The 25938-nt window shown below is 37.6% G+C and overlaps 1 protein-coding gene across 4 annotated transcripts in view; it reads right to left on the bottom strand.

Annotated features, from left to right (window-relative positions):
- The window catches only part of PLS1 (plastin 1), a 109862-nt gene that overhangs the window by 62615 nt on the left and 21309 nt on the right, over positions 1-25938 (bottom strand). Inside the window, exon 1 of one of the 4 annotated variants that reach the window (XM_064378777.1) lies at positions 19769-19906. The exons of 2 other annotated variants lie outside the window; for them this stretch is intronic. The gene's annotated coding sequence lies outside the window, so the exon portion shown is untranslated. Of the gene's footprint in view, positions 1-9003; positions 11124-19768; positions 19907-25938 lie in introns of those variants that run through there. One more of the 4 variants, XM_064378778.1, reaches the window with a different exon arrangement.

The following is a 25938-nucleotide window of genomic DNA, read 5'->3' as shown; positions in this document are numbered from 1 at the left end:
GCCTCAAATTAACAAGGCTTTCTTCAAAAATGTTGATGAAACAATTCCATTTGTAGGAATTATTCTACAGAAGTATCCCAAAATGAGTGGAGAGATTTTGGTACAAATCTTTACTTCATCATTACTTAAAATAATGTAAAATGAAAACAACCTAAACTTCTAAAAAATAGAGAATTTATTTAATAATATATAGTAAATCTCCTAATAAAACGAAGATCAGATAGTAATTAAAAATCATGTCCTCAAAGAATATGGAAAAAAATTCACCATATAGTATCAGGTTTCCAAAAAGGAGATTATCAATATGTAAAGTATATTCCCAACTTTGTTTAAAGTATACACCTGTGCAAAGAAAAAAAGACTGGTTAGACAGAGGTGATAAGGGAAACATGTAAAAATGTTGAATAAAATACAAACCTTTAAATTTTTTCAATAGATAGATGATCTAGAGCAAGCAAAAGAAATCTCCAGAACCAGATATGAAGCGGGAAGCTGTGTAAGAGCAGGGCAACATTTACAACTCAAGGGAGTGAGGCCTCAGATCCTAAACAGAGCAGAAAGTTAGAAGTGGAACAGAAAGCCCAAACCTGGGAAGAGGCATTCCTGTCTGTAAAGAATTATACTACAGGTAGAAAAAAAAAGGCACCCAGGAGAAATATGAACCCCAAAACTACCCTAGAAACTGCCCTGAAACCAAAAACCCAAATGAAACCATAAGGATCTCACAAAGGCAAAAGCAGAAGTGTTTCGTAGGAAGACCGCCACCACCCAGAGGACACACTGGACTCCAGCTGAAGATAATGCTCTGAAGACAAAACTTACACAGACAAAAATTAAAACTGTAAGAATCCATCAGCATGAAAGTAAGAGACTTCCAAACTGGGAGTCACAAAAAAGACTTTGGAATAAATATGTTTAAATTATTCAGAGATTTTAAAAAAAGGAATTTGTTCATAAGAACAGAAAATGTTCAAAAAAAAAGTATATATCCTTTAAAAAGAACAGGATATATACATATATATATATATATAAAATATATATATGAAAATAGGAGCTATTTTGAGGGTGAGGGTGATGAGATTATGAATGCCTTAAGTTTTTTCTATGTAGTTGTATATTTCCAACAATGACCAATCATTACACACACACACACACACATTGGAGTACAGTGGTACAATCATAGCGCATTGCAACTTCAAACACCTGAGCTCAAGCCATTCTTCCACCTCAGCCTCTTAAAGTAGGACTACAGGCATGCACTACCATACCTGGCTAAATGTTCTGGGTTTTTTGTTGTTGTTGTTGTTGTTGTTGTTGTTTTGTAGAAACCAGGTCTCACTCTTTTAACCAGGCTGGTCTCTGTAGGCATCAGCCACCAGGCCCAGCTCAAATATTACTTTTATAACAAACAAGAGAGGAAGAAAAAAAGTGAAGATTCACATTTAACTATTCCTAAATGATGGCTAAAAAGAATTTTTGAGAAATGAAGGGGATAAACCTTAATAAACTACTAGAATAAATCCAAACTGGCCTCAAATGAATGCCCCATAACCTAGCCAAACCCACATCAGACCTCACCCAGCCACACACTCCATACCACGTTGCAATCAGAGTACATCAGCAGATCCTATACATGTTATTTTTAAATATTAACCCTCCATACATGCCCTTTTTCCTGAAATTCTCTTCACCCTTTCTTCAACCTTTAAATTCTTGGTAATCATTACAAAACCAATCAAATACCATGTCTCTTTTGTCATCTTCCTCAAATCCCTCAGCCTGAATAAGCAACCATGTCACTCAGTGATGTCAAAGGAACTCACCGAGCCTTCTGATTAATGCCATTTAGCACACAGTACTTTCTGTTCATACTGCCTTCAGCAAGGACTATGCATTCTTGGAAATAAGAGACATCTTTTTTCAGGTCATCTCTGAAAACTGTTTAAAGCATTATTTATCCACAGTTGGTGCTCAATAAAAATTTGTTGTATGAACCCAAGTACAGAAAGTCACTGAAACTCTATCAAAAGATAAACTCAAGAAAAACATCTTCTTAGTCCATTTTTTTCTGCTGTTGCTTCAGAGAAGTGAAGTAGATTCATCTGCCCACTGTTTGCTTATATCCATTTAAACAATATACATTTCAAATAATATCAGCAGGGTCTGAAATTTTTTTGGTCTTGGGTTGTTTCCTGTCTCTGACATGCCACGTATGTAATCACACTTATCTCCTCTATTGTATAAAATTCTCCCAGTCAATTTTAATCAATAGCTTAAATCATTTTCCAATGAGCAGTCTGCAGTAGACATGGTTTTTCTAGGCTTCTTTAGACACTGGAAATACATGTAGAACTACTAATATAAAATGGCTCCCAATTCAATTAAGTAAATATTTTATGACTGCTCAGTGTGCAACACTATGTCAAACATCATAGGGGATATAAAGAGAATTAAATTTATTCTCTACACTCAAAAAGTTTAAATTCATTCATTTATTCATCCAGCCCGCACTCTGTCCCATGCAAAGCACTGTGAAGAGCATCAAGAAGTTTAATTTCTGGTCTAGGGATTCCAGGAGCTTTCTTACTAGTTGGGGGGATGTAAGAAAAACAAATTATTAAGCTAAATAGCAACGTTATTATAAGAGTAATCAATAAAATTCACCATCTGGTACAGTCTAGACACAGAGAATTAAGGAGGTGAAAGGAAGATGAGGTGTCTATATACTCAAATGATACAGAAAGTATTCAAGGGAGAAGTAGGAATTGGAGAAAAGCAATGTTATCTCAAGTGTAATGGGGGCAAAACTGCTAAATAACTTACTCTTTGACAATCTCAACCCATGCCCTCTACCATTCCACTAGTAAAACCAAGTGGATTTGAAGGGGATTCAGGGTCTTAATGAAGGGACCTCATATGGACATCATTACTACAGACGAAGGGGAAAGTCAGACACTTCAGATGTCAGCAGGGAGGGACAACCACAACCAGGGACTACACAGTCTCCGCAGAAGCTGGTTTAAGAGAAACGACATCCCTGAACTCAATTCCTCACCCTCCTATCCATGCGATGACATGACAAAGTTTCTGAAAACTTACTGTCACCACCCAGGGATGACAACTGAGCTCAACCTCAAATGACTGAGTTTTACCCTGTATGTTTTACCCTAAGGAAGTCTTCTATTATATGGGTACTGATGATAGAAATTATGTTGTCATAAAACATAAAGATAAATGTTTCTTACACACCTAAATTTTGAGACCTGGGAATTCATCCTTGCTACAGAGTTGTTTTTTAAAAATCAAATATAATACAAGCTAGTATATCATTACATTCCAAAATGCGTATTGAGAAAATGTGCCTCAGAGAAACAGATGGTATGGCTAGAAAGAGTTTAAAGACACATGCTAAACACACTCCCAGGCATCCTTTTTGGAGCACTCAAAAGCAGGCATGTTTTGCCAACCCTGAAGGGTCACTGTTGACTCTGTGTTCAGAGACGGCTCACAGACCAATTAAGGGGGCCACAAGTTATCACAGGTGTCAACCCTTCACGACAGCACTTCTGCCTTCTCAACACCCGATGCCTTCTTGCCTTCAACTGAGCTCTGAAACCTGGCAGATCCAGAATGCCATGCTGGCTTTATATCTTACCAGCTGTGCAATCTGGGGTATCTAACCTCTCTGAATCTCACTTTTTAGACTGGAAGAAATAATACCTAACTTCTAGCATTGTCGGGATCAAAGGAGAAAGCACATGTGAAAGGCCAGGCCCTATTTTATTGCCTCTTATAGGAGATTATATTCTTAAAACGACTTTCTTAATTATAGAATAAAAAGCTTTATTCTCTAGGGATTTCAGAATCTCAGGTTAAGTGAGCAGATAGACAGGTATGTGGAGGAAAAGGGATCCCCTGGCCCCAGTACTCACATCTCACACACGAATTGCAAACTATCACCTTTTCCGATGGGGCTGGTTAGCTTCTTCAAGAGTAGTGACAGCAGGAGGGTGAGTAGAGAAATAAAGAATGGAGAAAGAATTCTTGGCCATTAAAACAGCTCCAAATCTCATATGTTTTATATATATATTATCCATAATCTCATATATTATATATATAATCTCATATAGATAACATATGAGATATAGCTATAATGCGATTATAGATAATACACGAGATAATATAAATATATTATATATTATATATATCTATGACAATATACATAATATATATAGAGAGGCCCAGCATGTTGTTTATCTACAGATAAAAAGTATTAATCACCGCCGGGCGCGGTGGCTCAAGCCTGTAATCCCAGCACTTTGGGAGGCTGAGGCGGGTGGATCACGAGGTCGAGAGATCGAGACCATCCTGGTCAACATTGTGAAACCCCGTCTCTACTAATACAAAAAAATTAGCTGGGCATGGTGGCGCGTGCCTGTAATCCTAGCTACTCAGGAGGCTGAGGCAGGAGAATTGCCTGAACCCAGGAGGCGGAGGTTGCGGTGAGCCGAGATAGCGCCATTGCACTCCAGCCTGGGTAACGAGAGTGAAACTCCGTCTCAAAAAAAAAAAAAGAAAATAAGTATTAATCAGGATGATGGGATCTGGGATAACCTTTAACTTTCTACTTTTTTCTTTTTTATATTTAATTATATATCCTGAATACACATAAACATATACACAGAGGAAAACTACACCGAATTTTTTGGACTGTTCCTTCATAGGCTTTTCACAGGCTTTTTATTAAAACATAGCTTACACAAAACTATTTATCCACCTTTGAATATTACATTGTAAGTATTTTCTCATGATGTTAAAGCTTTTCATAAACAATTTTTCTAAACTATAAATTGATTTTTAACAGCTTTAAGGTAGAACTGACATATGCTAAGCTGCACATAATGTATAAAATGTGAAGTTTTGACATATTACAACATACTTGAAACTGTCACTATTAAGAAAGTGAACATGTCTATGATTCCTATAATATTCCTCATGCTTAGTAATCCCTCCCTCCCATCCTTCTCTGTTCCTAGATAACCACTAATGTGTTTAATGTCACTCTAGATTAGCTTGCATTTTCTAGAGGTTTATATAAACAGAATCATGTGTATATACTCTTTTCTTCTGACTTTCTTCAGTCAGCATAAATAATTTGAGATTTATCTATGTTGTGTGTTTTAATAGTTCATTGCTTTATATTTCCAACTAGTGTTCTTTCAAATGGATAAATCACAAAGACGCTTAGGTGTTCAAAGATTTTGGTTATTACAAAAAAGCTGCTAGGAACTACTGATACAAGTCTGTGTGTGGACAAACACATTCTTTTTTTTTTTTTTTTTTTTTTTTCAGTAAATGCCTATAGTAGAATGGCTGGAAATCATAAATGTATATTTGACTTTTTAAGATGCTATCAAGTTGTTTTCCAAAATAATTATACCATTTGCAATCCCATCAACAGTGTATGAGATTTCCAGTTCCTCCACATATTCACCAACACTTGGTATGGTCAATCTTTCTAATATTGGCCATTCAAATAATGCTATCTCATTATGGTATGTTATTTATACTTCCCTAATAACTAATAATGATAAGCATCTTTTCAAGAGCTTATCTACCCATCCATGTATCTTCTTTGGTTAAGCGTTTAAATCTTTTGCCCATTATTTTATTGTGTGTTTTGTTTCCTTAGTGAGTTAAGGGTTGTTTGCATATTATGGATATAAGTGCTTTATTAGATATATACTTTGCAACTATTTTCTCCCAGTCTAAGAACTGTCATGTCATTCTCTTAATAGTTTCTTTGAAATGCTAGAACTTTTACATTTTTATGAAGTCCAACTTATCAACCCTTTCTATAATAGACCATGCTCTTGGTGTTGTATCTTAGAAATTTTTATCAAATCCAAGGTCACAAAATTTTTTCTTTCAGAAGTTTTGTATTTTCTAAGACTGATATTTAGGTCTATAGTTTATTTTGGGTTTGTTTATAATACAAAGTATGAATCAATGTTCTTTCTTTTGCATCTGGGTATCTAATTCTTCCAGCACCCTTTGTGGAAGATTATTGTTTCTCCACTGAATTGCATTTGGATCTTTGTAAAAATTCAGTTGTCCATATGTGTGAGCCTATTTATGGACTTTCTATTCTATTCCATTCATATGTCTATCTTTATGCAAATACAACACTGTTAATTACTGTAACTTTATAAAATGTCTAGGGGGCCAGGTGTGATAGCTCACACCTATAATCACAGCACTTTGGGTGGCTAAAGTGGGAGGACAACTTGAGACCAGGAGGACAGCCTGAGACCAGGGACCAGCCTGGGCAACATAGTGAGAACCTGATCTCTACAGAAAAAAAAAAAAATTAGCCAGGCATGATGGCATGATCCTGTTATCCTAGCTACTCAAAAGGTTGAGGTGAAAGGATCTCTTGAGCTCAGGAGCTCAAGGCTGCAGTGAGCCATGATGGTGCCACTGTATTTTAGCCTGGGCACCAGAACAAAACCCTGTTTCTTCAAAAACAAACAAAAAGCTCTAACAACCAGGTAGCACTAGCCCTCCAATTCTGTTATTTTTGTCCAAAATAGTTTGGGCCATTCTAGGTCATTCATATTTCCACATGAATTTTAGAATGAGGATATCCATTTTTACCAAAATAGGCTTCTGAGATTTAGCCTGGAATTCTACTAAACTTAAGGATCCATTCTGGGGAAATGACATCTGAACAATACTGAGAGTTTATCACCATGTTATATCTCCTTATTTAAACCCTTTTTTTTTTTTTAAACAAAGTCTCGCTCTGTCACCCAGGCTGGAGCGCAGTGACACAAACTCAGTTCACTGCAAACCTCACCTCGGTTTAAGCGATTCTTTTGCCTCAGCCTCCTGAGTAGCTGGGACTGCAGACTCATATCACCATGCCCGGCTAATTTATTTTTATTATTATTACTATTACTTTTTATAGTTTTAGTAGAGACGAGGTTTCAGCATGTTGGCCAGGCTGGTCTCCAACCCCTGACCTCAGGTGATCTACCTGCCTCAGCCTCCCAAAGTGCTATGATTACAAGCGTGAGCCATTGCACCCAGCCTAATCCCCTTTTAATTTCCTTTACCTCTGGTTTGTTAAGAAGTGTATTAATTTCCACATATTTGTGGATTTCCCTAATTTGATTTTAAATTTAACTCCATAGTGGTAAAAGAACATATTTTATAAGACTTGAATCCTTTTAAATTATTAAGACTTGTTTTATAGTCCAGCATATGATCTTGGTAAATGTTGTGTGTAACTTAAAATAAAGTGTATTCTGCTGCTATTGAGTGGAATGTTCTACAAATGTCAAAAAAGTCAAGGTGGATGATACAAGATGACTATTTTCATCTCAGGTGCTGTAGTTTTTACTTCTAGATGTTTTATTTGGGTCTCTTAAAATATTTTCTATGTCTCCACTTAACTCTCTTAAGCATATGAAATACAGCTATAATTACATTTTAGTGCCATTGTCTGACAATTCAAATAACTATGTTAGTTCTGGGTCAGTTTTGATTCATAGATTTTTCCCTTCTAGTTATGGGTCATGTTTTCCTGCTTCATTGCATACATGGTAATTTTTTACTGGATGAAAGACACTGTAAAGTTTACTTTGTTGGGTAACAGTTTTGTATTCCTAGAACTATTCTTTTGTTGTGGTAAAAAAAAAAATACAGAACATTAAATTTGCCATCTTAACCTTGCTTTTTTGTTTTGTTTTGTTTAAATCTTCTATATCATTGCTGATTTTGTCTATTGCTTCTATTCCACTGAAATCTTCAACTATTGTGGATTTGTCTATTTCTCACTGCTATTCTATCAAGTTTTGCTTCACTTATTTTGAAAGTCTGTTATTAGGTACATAAATATTTAGAACTGTTTTGTTCTCTTGATAAATTGGCCCATTTGTAATAATAAAATGATCTTCTTTATTCTTGGTAATAGACTTGGGTCTGAAATCTAGTTTACTTGATGTTAATATAGGCAGAGTCCAGCTTTCTTTTTATTAGTATATTAGTATTAGCATAATATCTCCTTTTCTGTCTCATTACGTTTACCCTGTGTCTTTTTTTTTTTTTTTTTTTTTGAGACAGTTTTGCTCTTTAGCCCCAGCTGGAGTTAAGTGGTGCGACCTCAGCTCACTGCAACCTCTGCTCCCCACCTGGGTTCAAGTGATTCTCCTGCCTCAGCTTCCCAAGTAGCTGTGATTACAGACACCTGCCACCACAACAGCTAATTTTTATATTTTTAGTAGAGATGGGTTTCCATGTTGGCCAGACTGGTCTTAATCTCCTGATCTCAAGTGATTCACCCACCTTGGCCTCCTAAAGTACTAGAATTACAGGTGTGAGCCACTGCACCCAACCTAACCTGTGTCTTTATATTTAAAATGTGTTTCTTCTAGGCAACATAGCTGGCTTTTACGCAGTCTGACAATCTCTGCTTTTTTTCTTTTTCGAGATAGAGTCTCACTCTGTTGCCCGGCTGGAGTGCAGTAGCTTAATGATGGCTCACTGTAGCTGAGCCTACAGGTGTATGCCACCACACCCAGCTAATTTTGTATTTTTTTGTAAAGACAGAGTCTCACCCTCTTGCCCAGGCTGGTCTCAAATTCCTAGGTTCGAGTAATCCTCCTGCCTCAGCCTCCCAAAGTGAATCTCTACTTTTTAATTGAAATATGTAGACAATTAATCTTTAATGTCATTACTGATAAGATTAAGTTTTTCCTCCTGCTATTTGTTTTCTATTTGTCCTATTTGTTCTTTGTTTTCTTTTTTCTTTTGGATTATCCAAATATTATTTATAAGTCCATTTTATCTCCTTTCTTGTCTTATTATAATTCTTTGTCATTTTAGTGATTGCTTTAGGATTTATAGCATACACATCTTTAACTTACTACAGCTTATCTTCGAGCACGATTATACCATTTCACATATAGCATAAGAATATTACAATGCAGTGGCATGTACCTGAAATCCCAGCTACTTGGGAGGGTAAGGTTGGGAGGATCACGTGAGCCCAGGAGTTCAGAGGCTACAGTGAGCCATGATTGCACCACTCCACTCCAGCCTGGGTGACAGAGTGAGACCCTGTCTCTAAAAGAAAAAAAGTTTCAATGGTATGCTTCCATTTTTCACCTCTTGGCCTTTATACTATTTTTGTCATATATTTCACATGTATTATAAACCCCATATATTTTGTTCTTTTTACTTAAAACAATTAGTTCTTTAAATGGTTTAACAATAAGAAATCTCATCTGTTTACTCATATAGCACCATTTCTGATGCTCTTCTTCGTATAGATCTGTATTTCCTTCTGCCTTGAGGACTTCCTTTAACATTTGTCAGGCAAGGCTGCTGGTGATGAATTCTTTCAGTTTTCACATTTCTAAAAAGTCTTTATTTCGTCTTTGTTTTGAAGTATATTTTTGCTGGGTGTAGAATTCTAGGTTGACTGTTTTTATCTTATTACCTTAAAGATGTTCCTCCACTATCTTATCTATAATACACCATCTTGGGCAAAACTTAACAGCACTGCAGTGAAAAATCAATAAATCCACAAGTATAGTTGAAGATTTCAGTTGAATACAAGCAAAAGACATCTACTTCATCTTTACCTTTCTTCCTATGTAATGTGTCTTTTTTCTTTGGATTCTTTTAGAATTTTATCCTTATCAGTGGATTTAAGCAAAACAATTATGCTTTGATGTAGTTTTCTTCATATAGCTTTTGTTTGGGGTTCATTGAGCATCTTGGATCTTTGGGTTTACAGATTTCATCAAATTTGAAAAATTTTCTCAGCCATGATCTCCTCAAATATTTCTTCTGTTCCTCCCTCCTCCTTCAGGAAACTTAAGTACACACATATTAGACCACAGAAAGTTATCATGCAGATTACTGATATTTTAAGTATTTTTGTAGCTCTTTTTTGTTGCATTTTAGACAGCTTCTGTTGCTATGTCTCCAAGGTCACTAATCCTTTCTTCTGCAATGTCTAATCTGCCCTTTATCCTGTCCACCGTATTTTCATCTCAGACGCTGTAGTTTTTACCTCTTGATGTTTTATTTGGGTCTCTTAAACTTTTTTCTATGTCTCCACTTAACTCTATTAAGCATAGGAAACACAACTGTAATTACATTTTAATGCCATTGTCTGACAATTCTAATAACAGTGTTAGTTCTGGGTCAGTTTTGATTGATAGATTTTCCCTTCTAGTTATGGGTCATGTTTTCCTGCTTCATTGCATGCCTGTTAATTTTTTTACTGGATGAAAGACACTGTAAAGTTTGCTTTGTTGGGTAACAGTTTTGTATTCCTAGAACTATTCTTTTTATTGTAATTAAAAAAACACACATAACATTAAATTTACCATCTTAACCTTGTTTTTTGTTTTGTTTTGTTTTGAGATGAAGTTTCGCTCTTGTCACCCAGGATGGAGTGTAAAGTACAATCTCAGCTCCCTGCAACCTCCGCCTCCCAGGTTCAAGTGATTCTCCCGCCTCAGACTCTCGAGTAGCTGTGATCACAGGTGCCTCGCACCATGCCCAGCTAATTTTTGTATTTTTAGTAGAGACAGAGTTTCACCATGTTGGCCAGGCTGGTCTCGAACTCCTAACCTCAGGTTATCCACCGTCTTGGCCTCTCAAACTGCTGGGTTTACAGGCATGAGCTACTGCACCCAGCCTTCTTAACCAGTTTTAAGTACACATTTCAGTAGTCTTGATTGTATTTGCATTGTCATACAACAGCTCTCTGTAACTTTGTCGTCTTGAAAATCTAAAACTCTATACATATTAAACACTAATTTCCCCTTTCCTCTCCCCATCCCTTGGCAATCCCTTCTAATTTGTTCCTGTGATTTTGACACTACATACTTTATATGAGTGGAATAATACAGTATTTGTACTTTTGTGACTGGCTTATTTTGTTTAGCAAAACATCCTTGAGGCTCGTCCATGTTGTAGCATATGAAAAGATTTCCTTCTTTTTAAAGGCTGCATGATATTCCATTGTATTTCTATACCACATTTCCTTTATCTAGTCACCTGCAAGTGGACATTTGGTTTGCTTCCACCTCTTAGCTGTTGTGACAATGATGCAGTGAACATGGGTATGCAAATGTCTCTTTAAGATACTGCTCTAGGCCAGCACAGTGGCTCACACCTGTAATCTCAGCACTTTGGGAGGCCGAGGTAGGCAGATCACCTGAGGTCAGGAGTTCAAGACCAGCCTGGACAAAATGGTGAAATCCTGTCTCTTATAACCCCATCATAAGTGGAGGAGTGTATTGAATGTGTATCACTTTTGCATTATCATAAAGTTAAAAAACTGTAAGTTGAATCACTGTAGGTCAAGGACCATTTGTAGTGATATTGAACATCTTTTTACATGCTTATGGACCGTTTGTATGTCATCTTTGAAATGTCATCCACTCCAATCCTTTGCCTACTTTTTATTTAGGTTGTTTTTAGTTACTGAATTGTAGATCTTCTTTATATATTCTGGATATTATCCCCTTATCAGTCATATAATTTACTAATATCCTCTTCACACCTAAAGTTGCCTTTTCACTCTGCTGATTGTGTGATTGTGTCCTTTGATGTGCAGAAGTTTTTTAGTTTTATGAAGTCCCAGTTGTCTATTTGTGCTTTTCTTGCCTGTGCTTTTGATGCCATATCCAAGAAATCATTGCCGAAATCAGTGTCCTGAAGATTTCACCCAATGTTTTCTTCTAAGAGTTTTAGGTTTTACATCCAGGTCTTTAATCCATTTTGAGTTAATTTTTGCATATGGCATAAGGTTCAACTTCATTCTTTTTTTTTCTTGAGACAAGGTCTCACTCTTGTCCAGGCTAGACTACAGTGGCATGATCCTGCTGCAATGCAACCTTGACCTCCCATGCTCAAGCAATTCTCCCACCTCAGTCTCCTGAGTAGCTGGGACCACAGGTACACACCATCACACCAGCTTTGTTTTTTAGATTTTTTTTTTTTTTTTTTTGAGACAGAGTCTCACTCTATCACCCAGGCTGGAGTACAGTGGCACAATCTCAGCTCACTGTAACCTCCACCTCCCAGGTTCAAACAATTCTCCTGCCTCAGCCTCCCAAGTAGCTGGGATTACAGATTCCTGTCACCACACTTGGCTAATTTTTGTATTTTTAGTAGAGACGGGGTTTCACCATGTTGCCCAGGCTGATTTCCAACTCCTGACCTCAAATGATCTGCCCACCTTGGCCTCCCAAAGTGCTGGGATTACAGGTGTGAGCCACTGAGCCAGCTTTTTTTTTTTTTCTTGTAGTTTTTTAGAGAGACAGGGTTTCTCCATTCTCCATGTTGCTAAGGCTAGTCTCAAACTACTGAGCTCAGGTGATCCACCTGCCTCGGCTTCCCAAAGTGCTGGGATTACAGGCATGAGTCACCAAGCCTAGCCACAACTTCATTCTTTCGCATATGGATATCCAATTTTCCAACACCATTTGTTGAACAGACTGTCTCTGCCCCATCGTGTTAAGTCTTGAGACCCTTGTCAAAAATCATTTGACCATCTATATATGTGTTTATTTACATGCTGTCTATTCTGTTCCATTGATCAATATGTATGTCTTTATGCCAATACTATTCCATCTTGATATCAGACTGCTGCTTTGTAGTATATTTTGAAAGCAGGAAGTATATACTCTTTAACTTTATTTTTTTAAAGATTGCTTTGGATATTCAAGGTCCCTTGGGATTTCATATTTCATTTTTTTTTTTTTCCGAGGCTGAGTCTCACTCTCTTGCTCAGGCTGGAGTGCAGTGGTGCTATCTCAGCTTACTGCAACCTCTGCCTCCTGGGCTCAAGCAATTCTCCTGCCTCAGCCTCCTGAGCAGCTGGGATTATACAGGCACCTGCCACCACACCTGGATAGTTTTTGTCTTTTTAAAAGAGATGGGGTTTCTCTATGAGACCAAGCTAGTCTCAAAGTCCTGGCCTCAAGTGATCTGCCTGCCTCAGCCTCCCAAATCCCTCCCAATGGGATTACAGGTGTGAGCCACCTTGCCAGGCCAAAATTTTAGAATATTTTTTTTCTATTTCTATAGGTGGGGGGACCCTATAACCATTCTTGATTTTTATTATTGGATGTAGTTAAATTACTTGGAAAGCATTTGACCCTTAGGTCTTGCTTTTAAGCTTCATTAGGCAGGACCTGGCAGAATTGAGTTTAGGGCTCTCCTTCTCAATAGGAGATGACTATGCCCCCAGAGGACATCTGGCAACGTCTGGAGACATTTTTTACTTTCAGAAGAGGAGGTGTCACTGGCATCTAGTGTTGAGGCCAGGGACATTGCTAAACATCCTAAAATACACAGAGATCCCCTTAAAGAATTATCAAGTCTAACATTCCTATAGTGCTGGAGTTGAGAAACCACACTGTCTATGGGCTAATTATTCCCCACTATTGAGGCAAGAGGCCTCTGAGTACCCAATAACCTGTACATTACTACATTTTTTTTCCCCATGTGGCTGGTGAGAACTGGCATTATTCCCCGTCTGTGTGAGTGCATTATTCCTTCTAATCCTTCCAAATAGTTATTTCCCAGATCTCCAGTTAGTTTCCTCATACACAATTGTGCTAATCAGAATTCTGATGAATATGTGCCAGGCACTTTATATAAATTATTTCTAATCCTTAAAACAGCCCCCAAAAGTAACAGTTGTTATATCTATTTTTACTGATAAACTCAAGCTCACTAAGTTTAACTAACTTGCCCAGTACCACTCAGCTAGTAGGCACACATTCAAATACAAACAACTAGACTCATATTGAAACAAACTTGAAACGAGTGTGTCAAAGTCCACATTTTCACTATTCAGTATAAGGCTGGGTCCAGGAAGCTTCCCCTCTGGACCTGCCATAAGATAATTTAGTCATTCTGCTTACAGAGTTAGTCTGATTCTATACGACTTTCGAAATCTTAGAATATTTTACTTTAGTTAACTTTACTATTTAAAATAGCATTAATTGGCTGACCCAGTATTTTTTGTTGGTATGTTTCAAAGTGATGAATTTTTTTCATTAAGTCATAAAGTAGTATGAATGTCTCAGGACAAATTCACTAGAGATTTTATTCTCAGCTAATAACAATGACAAATGTGGTGAAAGAAAGAAGTAAGTTTGAAAGTGATTCTTCAGGTGACCTAAAACCAAAGATTAAGGAAGACCACCATGATATTGTAAGTAACATGTGCCATTATCAAGGTAAATTACATCTCACATTTAAGTGTTTTCTAATTTATAAGGCACTTTCAGATGTACTATCACATCTGATGTTCACATCATCCCAGTGAGCTAAGGAACAGGACTGAAAGTAATATTACATATAATAGAATTATTATCTGTTTCCTATGTAAAATGGGAATAAAATAATACTATTACACTACATAAATTTATACACATACACATGTGCATGCATACACTCACTCTGCACACACATACACACACACACACACAGTATTTTCAGTTCTGGGACCCATCCTTATTCCCATTTCAACATATAAGGAAACAGATTCAGAGAGATCAAGCTAATCAGCCTAGGTCATCCACTGGTAAGTGTCAAAGCTGGTAGTATTTTCAGGGTGTCCGAGTCCCAGTTCCATGTTCCTTTCAATAAACCACACTGACTCTTGAATGGCCAAAAGTAATGAAGTCATGAAACAGGTTCTCAAGGGAACCAAGGTATCATCTTTCTACATGATATTGAAGAAAGAGATCTGAGCTTCTTTTATGTAGGCATTGAAATTAGATGCCCAGTATAGAGGTTTACAAAACAATTTCTTCTGTACATGGTTCTTTTTACTTTCTCAATTCTAACTGAACTCAAATCCTCATTTTTTTCTAAAAATTAAAATATGATTGGCCTAGCATGGTGGCTCACACCTGTAATTCCAGCACTTTGGGAGGCCAAGGCGTGTGGATTGCTTGAGGCCAGGAATTCAAGACCAGCCTGGGCAACACAGGGAGACTCTGTTTCTATTTGAAAAAAAAAAAAAGTCTTAAAAAAATTAACTGGACATGGTGATACATGTCTGTGGTCCCAGCTCCTCAGGAGGATCTCTTGAGCCTGGGAGGACAAGGCTACAGTAAGCCCTGATAGCCACACTGCACTCTAGCCTGGGTGACAGAGCAAGACTCTGTCTCAAAAACAAAACACAAACAATAAACAGCTGTGCCTCATAAAAAGCAAACATGTACACATACAATCATAATTCAAGTCTACTGATTAATGTACAAGCAGAATTCTAGAAGAAGAAAACAGATAGCAGATACTTCAAACATGGGTCTGACACAAATTTTCCTGAGAGGGTGGGGTTTAAACTGGATGGGCCTTGAAGAGTAAGAAAGCTTTTAAAGTTCCATTTTGGGTGTAACTATTTCCAAAATCTTGACTAAAAAGCAAACCTTAATATGTCACTCCTATTTCTGAACACTATTCCTTACAGAAACTGCCAATCAGTGAGTGTGGCTTAGAAGGATGAGTTAATAGGCATATATCAGTCCAAAAAAGTAGGTACAAAACCAAACGTGGTTAAAAAAAAAAAATCCCCTCCCCAAACACCTAAAACGTCATCCATGTTTTTACAGATGAGAAAACTGAGGTCACACCCTTGTCTACTCAGAAGACAAGAGTCACTAAGAACAATGATCCCCACCAGAGTGTAGGAAGTAAATATTAGAACTATGTATATATTTTTTTAAACTAAAAATAAGGAAACAAAATTAGCTTTACAAATATTTAAAGTGTATATTTTCAGTAGAATCCTAACTTGCTCCTTATGACATGATCCCATGACACAAATAGTTCAAGGGATATCCCAAGAGAGGAGTAGACATTCCACAAAGAGCCTGGACAGTGACTGCCATTCCTTTTTCACTTCCAGAATTTGTGATGTTCTACAGTTAGTGAATGCCTGGTTGAGTGGATTAACAATAATCTGTTTTAAAGCTACTTGCTTATTTAGCAAGGGTAGCTTTGATATCAAAGCTTTAAAAATCTTTAAAAAATATATCTGCAAAGAAATTAGGGACTGCAAAAAATACGAATCATATAAGCATAAGAAAATAGTAGAACTTCACCAACTACATCAGAAAACAAAAGAGGAACAATGTGACTATATGTTGGGCAAAAAAAGTCAAAATTACCAAGATTATATAAAATATAACTTTATACTCATTAATAATAAACAGTATCTTGTATATATATATTGTACCATGAGATATTAGTTAATGATATGATAAAGTCTTTCCAATTAACAATTGTTTTTTTAAATCATCTTACTTTATCTTTTATTTTTATTTTTCACTTCACACCTGTCTGCCTTAGTTTCCTCATCTTAAATCCCACTTTATGATTGGCTTCAAGGATGAAGTGGTAATGCACAAAAAGCACCCAGCACAATGTTAGTGATACAGAGAGCACTCAAACAGCAGCAGCAAGGGAGTTTGCTCTAGACTCCTCCCCACTCCACCCTCCCTAATGAAACAAACCCACGTCTCATTGCTTATTAACATATTGTGTTTGCTAAGCTGCTCTCTTCCTGATTTTCCATCATCCTCACTCTTGTTGCTAAAACTATGCCCCATGCCTTATTTACTCCTGATCTGTCTGCGCTCTACTTGGGAAGAAGCAGCAGTCTCCTAGCAAAAGAGGAGTCCTCCATAATCTCTATGAGCTGGCCTTCTTACTCTTTTGAGTTTAGTTTTAGTGGCTCATGCCTGTAATCCCAGCCTGGGCAACATAGCAAGACATAGCCTCCTGAGTAGCATGCATGCATGCATGAATTCATTCATTCATTCATTTATTTTTTGAGACAGGGTCTTGTTCTGTTGTCAGGCTGGCATGCAGTGGCACAATCATAGTTCACTGCAGCCTCAAACTCCTGGGCTCAATTAATCTTCCTGCCTCAGCCTCCCAAGTAACTGGGCATGAATTCATTCATTCATTCATTTATTTTTTGAGACAGGGTCTTGTTCTGTTGTCCAGGCTGGCATGCAGTGGCACAATCACAGTTCACTGCAGCCTCAAACTCCTGGGCTCAATTAATCTTCCTACCTCAGCCTCCCAAGTAACTGGGACTACAGGCATGTGCTACCACATCCAGCTAATTTTTGTACTTTTAGTAGAGACAGAGTTTCGCCATGTTGCCCAGGATGATCTTGAACTCCTGTGTTCAAGCAATCCACCCACCTCAGCCTCCCCAAGTGTTGGGACTACAGGAATGAGCCACCACATCCAGCAGCATTTATTTTCATATATACCCTAGCATATATAAAACCTACACATTAAGTAAAACATGTATAACATAAACATTTAGTATATAAAAATTAAAAATACAGACCTTGCAAGTAGTACATACACAATATATTTTTACTGATGAGCTAAAAATTCTAGAAGCCTGGGACCACTGCTCCAACATTTTAAAAGGAGAAGCATCTTGACCTCCCACCTCATCTGGAGTAGGTATAGGGACAATAATTCAGTGGCTTTTTCCTGTAACACCAAGAACTGAGTTGGAAACATTTGAAAGAAAAGAGAAAGAGGGAACCCTAGAAACCTCAATTTTAATAGAAGAACATGGTCAGAAATGGTAGGTAAACTTTTATAATTCTTAAAGCTATTGAGGCCCATACACAGGGAGCTTTAGAGATTAAAATCGGCACTTAGAAGGAAAAATAGGCCATCAGGCACTCAGTGGCACATTCAGGAGTTTAAAAGGTTTGTTTTTGCAGTTTATCCCTAACCCTAAAGTGCTGCTCCATTCTCTTTGGGCTCATATTTCCAGGGTACCAAGCAATAGTGCCTTTTACAGCACTGACTGTGAACTCATCACAGAGGCAGACTTTTTTTAATGACTAGACAAGGCCACGCCATTAGTAACATTTGTAGCTATGCAAAGAAACATAATAAGGGTAATCAAATATCATGCTTTGGGTGGTAAGCTGATCTAAACTGGGGAATCATAAAGGAATGTTATCCCCCTCCTCCACAAGAATACAATTGAGCAATTGGTTGCTTCATTATAAAAGGACTGGTACAAAGGCATAGCCTTTGTTGGACTCCAGGTATAATATAGGAAAGGCAATTCTGGTTCCTAAGAAAGCCATGTGTTTTGTTTTCTTTTTTAACTATGTAAAATTTTCCCATGGCACTCACTTTCCATGGTTACTTGGTCATAACGTGTTCATTTCTCTAACAAGAGCCACAGAGTATTCTATGGTGCATACAAATAAATTTAAATGGTTGACTGCTTCACAAAGCTGAGCAAGTCTTAATTCTCTACTTAGGTTTAAGAGCTCAGGTCACTGCAAAAAGAAAACACACTTAACTTTGTAAAAGCTGGCCTCTTTTAAGAAAACTCAAGAGTCTTTAATTCTTTGGCACTGGGGCCTATGTAAATTGCCCGCAGTATCAGTATCCAAGTTTCCTCGACATGCATCATTCAAGATCTTCTCAGCTTTACACAGGGTGGGAACTGCTCATTTTCTGCTTTCCTAAGAAAAGAATTTAAGGTAAGGCTGCTACAGCTTCTAGGGCTGCGTAGGGTAAAGATATATAGTTTTTTGGCCAGCCTCAGAAACATTAAAAATGCTCACTAAAGGACAACTTGCTCATTTGTATACTATTTATAACAAAATTATCTTTCTGAAAGCTTTCATGCCCTTCCCAAATTCAATGAAACAGCAAAAAGCTTTTAAGCAAAGTTGCTATCCCCAAGTACATTTTAGTACTTGGAAATGCTGAAGAACAAATATAATGATAAAGAATTTATTTCAATTTAGGTATTTTCTTCAGACTCCAGATGCTTGGATAGAATCTTACCACATCCCTAGTACTGGAGATATTTTCTGTTACCATATCTTATAATCTGTGAAATATCTTTAGAAAAAAGTGGAGTTTTGCTTATCCACAATTAAACTATAGACTGGAAGAGCTGTTTCCATCAGATTGAAAGCATCAGGTTTCCAAGCAATAATACACACACATTCTAGATGACACAGAAAGAGTACATTCAGTCATTTCAGCAATTTCCTAATAATTTATATCCATTTCTGAAAGGAAAATCAAAGCTCAACCAAGAACTATGAGTCTAATGTTTTTATCCAACCCTGAAGAAACCAAAACAGTCCTTTCTTCTCTAACCAGTGGTGCTTATGGAAGAAAGTTTTCAAACAGAAAAATGAAAAGAGAATTAAGAATTATATTATCTTCACACCAAGGTTCCTATTTGCATCAATTATGCAAAGCCATCTAGAGTCCCAAAGCAAGAATGTACTTAAAAAAGAAATACTGCCGGGCGCGGTGGCTCAAGCCTGTAATCCCAGCACTTTGGGAGGCCGAGGCGGGTGGATCACGAGGTCAAGAGATCGAGACCGTCCTGGTCAACATGGTGAAACCCCGTCTCTACTAATACAAAAAATTAGCTGGGCATGGTGGCGCATGCCTGTAATCCCAGCTACTCAGGAGGCTGAGGCAGGAGAATTGCCTGAACCCAGGAGGCGGAGGTTGCGGTGAGCCGTGATCGCGCCATTGCACTCCAGCCTGGGTAACAAGAGCGAAACTCCGCCTCAAAAAAAAAAAAAAAAAAAAAGAAATACTATGAGGGTGTTTATCTCAATTTAACAGTTACATTAAAAAGCAGCACTGGAATCCGAGGCTATCTTATTGCTATCAACAGAGGGAAATTTTTGTATACCTGCTTCTGCTGGTCTTATCATTTGAGATTTGGAAGTCCAGAAAAACAACTCAGAACACTTAAAATTCAGTCTTCCTAAGCTGTGTCTATCCTCTGCCAAAGTTAGTGTTTGACCAAAAAAGGAAGCAATTCCACACTGAAGTGTTCTACCTAGTATTACGGATTTTAATCTCAATAGAACTTACTCTCAGTAGAAAGGGCAACCTGTACAATGGGTGTGGTTTAGAACCATAAAAAAATCAAGAGACAAAAATGTGGATGTCATCATCATTTCTATTTGATTATAGTTGGGGAGCTTAAAATATATTGTGGTATTCACCTTGCCCCTTAGATTTTACTCAAGCAGGTTTTCTTCCTATGGAATGGGACTACCCTATGAGCTTCCATATTCTTTTTATAAATGTTCCTTTGCCACTCTAATTTAAAAATGGCAATGTTGAGCTGGGCACAGTGGTATAGCTTATAATCCCAGCTACTTGGGAGGCTAAGGCAGGAGGACCACCTGAGCCCAGGAGTACAAGGCTGTAGTGTGCTATGTTAACTCCTGTGAATAGCCACTGCGCTCCAGTCTGGGCAATATAGCAAGATCTTGTCTCTTAAAAAAGAAAAGAAAATGGCAATATTGTTTTCATCATGTGAAAAACCATGAAGAATTAAGTATACACTGTGATTCCCAGAAAGAATTAGGAAACTGTAAAATTGAAAAAACAAAACACAACAACAACAAAAATCCCTAACATCTTACTGAATTTCAATTATATTCACTGGACTCATTTCAAGTAAACATCCAACATTACCTTTGAATAGTAACTGAAAAATTTTTATACAGTGTTAAAACCAGAAGATACCCCAAGGACTATAGTCCAATACAACTATTTAAGTGTGGCAAGAACAACTGCACTTATAAAATGTATAATGCATTTTCACTGACTGGTTAATTATCTCAAGAGGAAGTCTCAAACATCTTTTATGATGGCTCCATAAAGGTAAAGAATACATGTTATAAAACTGCTTCATAAAGTGAAGAAAAAGTTAAGGACTTTTATAAACCAGTTTTTTTTTTGTAAGTACGTACAGTAAATGATCCCATTTACAGGAAACTCTAGAAAATACAAACTAATCTATGGTGACAGCAGAACAAAGGTTATGTGAAACAGGGTGAACGGAGGTATGGAAAGCAAGAAACATGAGGAGACTTTGGGGGAAATAAGTGTTCTGTCTTGATTGTGGTGATTTTGTGGATGCATACACCTGTCAAAACACAGGTAATTGTCCACTTTAAATGCGTACAGTCTACCATACCTTTATTATACTTCAATTTATGTTAAAAATAGACATTCACGGCCAGGCGTGGTGGCTCACGCCTGTAATCCCAGCACTTTGGGAGGCCGAGGCGGGTGGATCACAAGGTCAGGAAATCGAGATCATCCTGGCCAACATGGTGAAACCCCATCTCAAAAAAAAAATACACATTCATTTAAATATTTAAAGGACATAAGTGCTGAGGAAGGCTTATTCTTGCTCTTTATGGCCACAGACTAGTAGGATTAGGACCACTGGCAGAAATACCAAGAGACAAATCCTGCACGAATGTAAGGAAATATTCTGTCCGGATTACACCTGGAACAGTTAGGTTCTACACCTGGAACACTGGACCTGTGTGTACAAAAGCTGAAAGTCAATTTTGGAGGTGCACAGGCTGTTGTCTTTGGGGATTTCTACATAGAAAGTTGGATGAGGTGACATTAATGTTTTTTGCATTGAAAATTCCATTATTTCAAAGAGACCTCTTTTGGATGGCTGTGGTCCTGCTGCTGCTGCATAGAGTTCTGCTAACCTCTTGACTAAAACATGTATTTGCTCTGTCTGAATTCCCCCAGGACTTCACGTCACAGGAAAAATCAATTATCTGCCCTATGTGTCCTTTTAAAAAATGGATCCTGGGTAGTTATTTTCTGATTGTTGAAAAACAATTTCAGAATTAAAAGTATTTGGAAAATAATAAAATTTATTGCTCTCAAGCATACCATTCAGAAATAACCAAGACCAAAATGTTATAAATTTTCAATCTCTCTTCCATGCACATGTGTATGAATATACAATTTTCCAAACAAAATTGGTATTTGCTATATATAGTTTTACTTAATATTATTTAAAGTTTTCAGTTTTTGAAAGCATGCCTTTCATGCTTCATAACAGTCCATGTTATGACTATACCATGATTTATTTAAGTATTCATCTTGCTAACTAAGGTGGTTTCCTATGTTTTACTTTTAGAAATAATGCTTCAGCAAACATCCTTGAACACAGAGGGTAGAAGGGGAATGAGGGACATTATAGCTCTGAATCCAATTGCTCTAAGAGTTTACCCATTCCATTCTGTTACAAGCAATTTCAATTTTCACTCTCTTGGAAAGTGTCACAGTAGACAGTTAAAATGTACAGTATGGGGACTGCCACTTTTGCTGATAATATATTCTTCTTCAATATCTACTATGAGCCTAAACCAAAAGTCCAGAAAAAAAATTGGAATTTTTTTTATTTGATCTCAATAAAAACTATGCAGAAAGTGATACAGCCTATAAATATTTGAGCCATAAGAATTTTGAACCATCGCAAGTACTCAATAAATACTGGTAAATAATAAACTGAGTCAAAGTTGTATCTGAAACTCAAACTATTTGATAAAGCAAGAACACTTAGAAAAGAATTTACTATTCCATGTTTAAATGCACCTTCAGGACAAGAGTCACATTTAAAAAAAAAATCTCTGTAAACGTACATGTTTGCTTAGAGATTTCTTTCTAAGATTGTCATAAAATCTATGAGAATATCTTTCTGCATCTTAAAAAGTCTACTTCTCGGCCAGGCATGGTGGCTCATTCCTGTAATCCCAGCACTTTGGGAGGCCAAGGCGGGCAGATCACCTGAGGTCAGGAGTTCGAGACCAGCCTGGCCAAGATGGCAAAATCCTGTCTCTACTACAAATACAAAAAAATTAGCTGGGCATGGTGGTGGGCACCTCTAATCCCAGCTACTTGGGAGGCTGAGGCAGAAGAATTGCTTGAACCTGGGAGGCAGAGGTTGCAGTGAGCCAAGATCGTACCATTGTACTCCAGCCTGGGTGACAGAGCAAGACTCTGCTTCAAAAAAAAAAGAAAAAAGAAAAGAAAAAAGTCTACTTCTCAAACTTTTGAAGTGTCAGGGCAGTGATTACTCCTGCGAATGGCAGCAACTGGAAAGCAGCCGGAGAGTTTCTGGGGACCCAGGAGTAATTCTGGTTTCTCGATAGAGTACTGATTATGAGGTAGCTGTTTGTGAAAATTCATCAAGCTGTACACATATTTTTATGTTTTTCTGCATATATACTATACATCACACTAAAAAAGTCCACTCCCTTACCCCATTATACCTCTGGGTAATCTGACAGATTATGAATTAACATATTTAGTAAAAGATGAATTGGAAACCATCTCACCTCTAACAATACCAGTTTTACTTGCTTATATGAGACATTCTTAGCAATGTTCTTTAGTTTAGAACATTCTAAGGAACCAATATATACACACATCTTGCAGACTTTTAGTATAAAGATAATATAACCAATTACTTAAATTCAGTACTTCAAATCAGTAAGTTGTTACTAAGTACTTAGAAAATCCAAGATGCCACAGGGGCTTCTTTAATGCTGTACAGATTTATGGAGTAAGATAACATAGAGAAGAACTCAAAAACAGCCTTTGGAAATCTGGCAGCTGACATGGATTCTTTTTAACATTTTACTTCAGTTATTGGGAAAAATGAGTAGATGCCATACTTTTAGCATCTTGGAAAATGTTTCCTAGAATAAGTAGGTGTCAAAACTTGTCATAAATGTGTATCATTATAGATAAATGGGTAGACAGAAGGGCAAACCAAGCAGCTGGAAGTGCATGAACAAAGGTGCGGAAGCAGGGGAGCATATGGCAAGTAATGAGTCACTAAAAGCAAATATTCTGGCTGAATGGGTGTGCCTATTTCATATCAGAATTTTTTTCTGACTCCAAGCTACCAGAGAAGCTGGCACAACGTGAGTCGCTTTCCTTTCCTACTCACAGAAATAAATGTTGTGGCAGCTCTGCTTGGCTATACAAAAGCCATAAGACATCCTTTTCAAAACTATTGTTTTGGAATCTGGCCCTGAAATGTTTTAGAAAGATATCCAGTTAAGTCACATTTTCTCATGTGCATCAGCATGAATGCTTGGAGCCCTGCTGGTAGTGATAACCACTGCTATCTTATTTGTCAACAAAGGCAGACAGTGCATCTGTCACAGGCAGAATAATACCCAATCCCTCAAGATGCCTGCTTCCTAATCCCCAGAACTTGTGAATATGGTACCTTACACAGCAAAATGGAATTTGCAGATGTTCGTTAAGGATATGGGCCTTGGGATGAGGCAGATTGTCTTGGATTATTTGGGCAGACCCAATCTAATCACATGAGTCTTTAAAAGCAGAGAACCTTTCTCTGCTGGCTCAGAGAGATAAAATAGAAGGAGGAAGAGGAAAGATTCAAAGTATGAGAGGGGCTTGACCTACTGTCGCTGTCTTTGAAGATGAAGGAAAGGAACTATGAGCGAAGGAATGCAGGTGGCCTCTAGAAGCTGGGAATGGCCTTCCCTTTATATCCAGGAAGAAAATGGAGATCTCAGGTCTACCACCAAAAGGAACTGAATTCTGCCAGCAATCCAAATGAGCCATGAAAAAGATTATCCCCTAGAGCCTCCAGAAAGGAACACAGTCCTGCTATGTTGACTTTAGTCTAATGAGACCTGTGCAAAACTTCAGACCTACAGAACTGTAAGATAATAAATTTGTATTATTTAAGTTGTTGAACATGTGGTAGTTTGGTATGGGAGCAATACAAAGCTAATATAGGCTTGGATAGTTTTATTCAGTATGGGATGTTCTTATCACATTGGCCTTGGATTGCCCACAAGAGAGACAAGCTATCATTTGGGAGATGTAGCAGGGTTGGGGGTGTGGGGCAGACAGAGTTTGTTTGTGGGGAGAGATCAATGTTGATTTTACAGTTCTCCTTAAATAAATTTTCCCTCCAATAGCATATACATATTAGATGTTAGTCAAATATTTAGTGTAGCAGCTTAAAAAGAAAAACACTACAAAAATAAAAATACTCAAGATTCTGCCAATAATGATGAGCAGGGATATCTTTGTCTTAACCCTTCCTGATACACTGGGGCCCAGAGATTACTGAAATAGACATGAAATGATGCATAACAATTAGATGCAGTTGTTTTTTGTTTTTTTGTTTTTGCTTTGTGTGTGTGTGTATGTGTTTTGTTCGCTTGTTTTTGAGACAGAGTCTTGCTCTGTTGCCCAGACTGTAGTGCAGTGGCATGATCTCAGCTCACTGCAATCTCTGCCTCCTGGGTTCAAGAGATTCTCTGCCTCAGCCTCCCAAGTAGCTGGGATTACAGGCTCCTGCCACCAAGCCCAGCTAGTTTTTATAATTTTAGTACAGATGAGGTTTCACCATATTAATCAGGCTGGTCTTGAACCCCTGACCTCAAGTGTTCCACCTATTTCAGCCTCCCAAAGTGCTAGGATTATAGGAGTGAGCCATCATGCCCGACCAGGTGCAGTTTTTATTAGTCATAAAATCAACATGTGGAACATATTTTAAATGCAGATTCCTGGGTCTCAACCCAAAGAGTCTCATTCAGAAGTTTTAGGATGAGGCCCAGGAATCTGAATGAGATCGAAAACAAGGATTTCTGATTTTTTTTCCTCTAACAAATGGCTAATACTGCTGAAGCATTCACCACTTCTCCCACCAACTACCTGAGACCTCTGCTATGCTGATCAAGACCCCAAGTGAAAATCTTGTCAGAAGTTAGCCCAGAAGCTAGCCCATCTAGCAGACTAGATGATTAAGGACATAGCTTTGATATGAGTAGACTTGGATTTGAGTCTGCTCCTGCCTCTCAGTTAAGTTCTGTGTGCCTCAGTTTTCTCATCTGTATAAAAGGAATGAAAGACCTACCTGTCCATAGGGTTATGACAGATTAAGCACAGTTCTTGGAACAAGTTAACTATTCAGTTACTATGATTATCACTACCACTATAGTTCCATGTTCAGATGAAATCAGAGGCAACTTGAATTCT

Source organism: Aotus nancymaae, unplaced genomic scaffold, assembly GCF_030222135.1.
Source record: "Aotus nancymaae isolate 86718 unplaced genomic scaffold, 86718_ANA_hifiasm-v0.15.2.pri h1tg000019l, whole genome shotgun sequence".
Classification (NCBI taxonomy): Eukaryota; Metazoa; Chordata; class Mammalia; order Primates; family Aotidae; genus Aotus; species Aotus nancymaae.
Note: the sequence above shows the minus strand (reverse complement) of the source record. Positions and strands in the feature narration are given on the sequence as shown.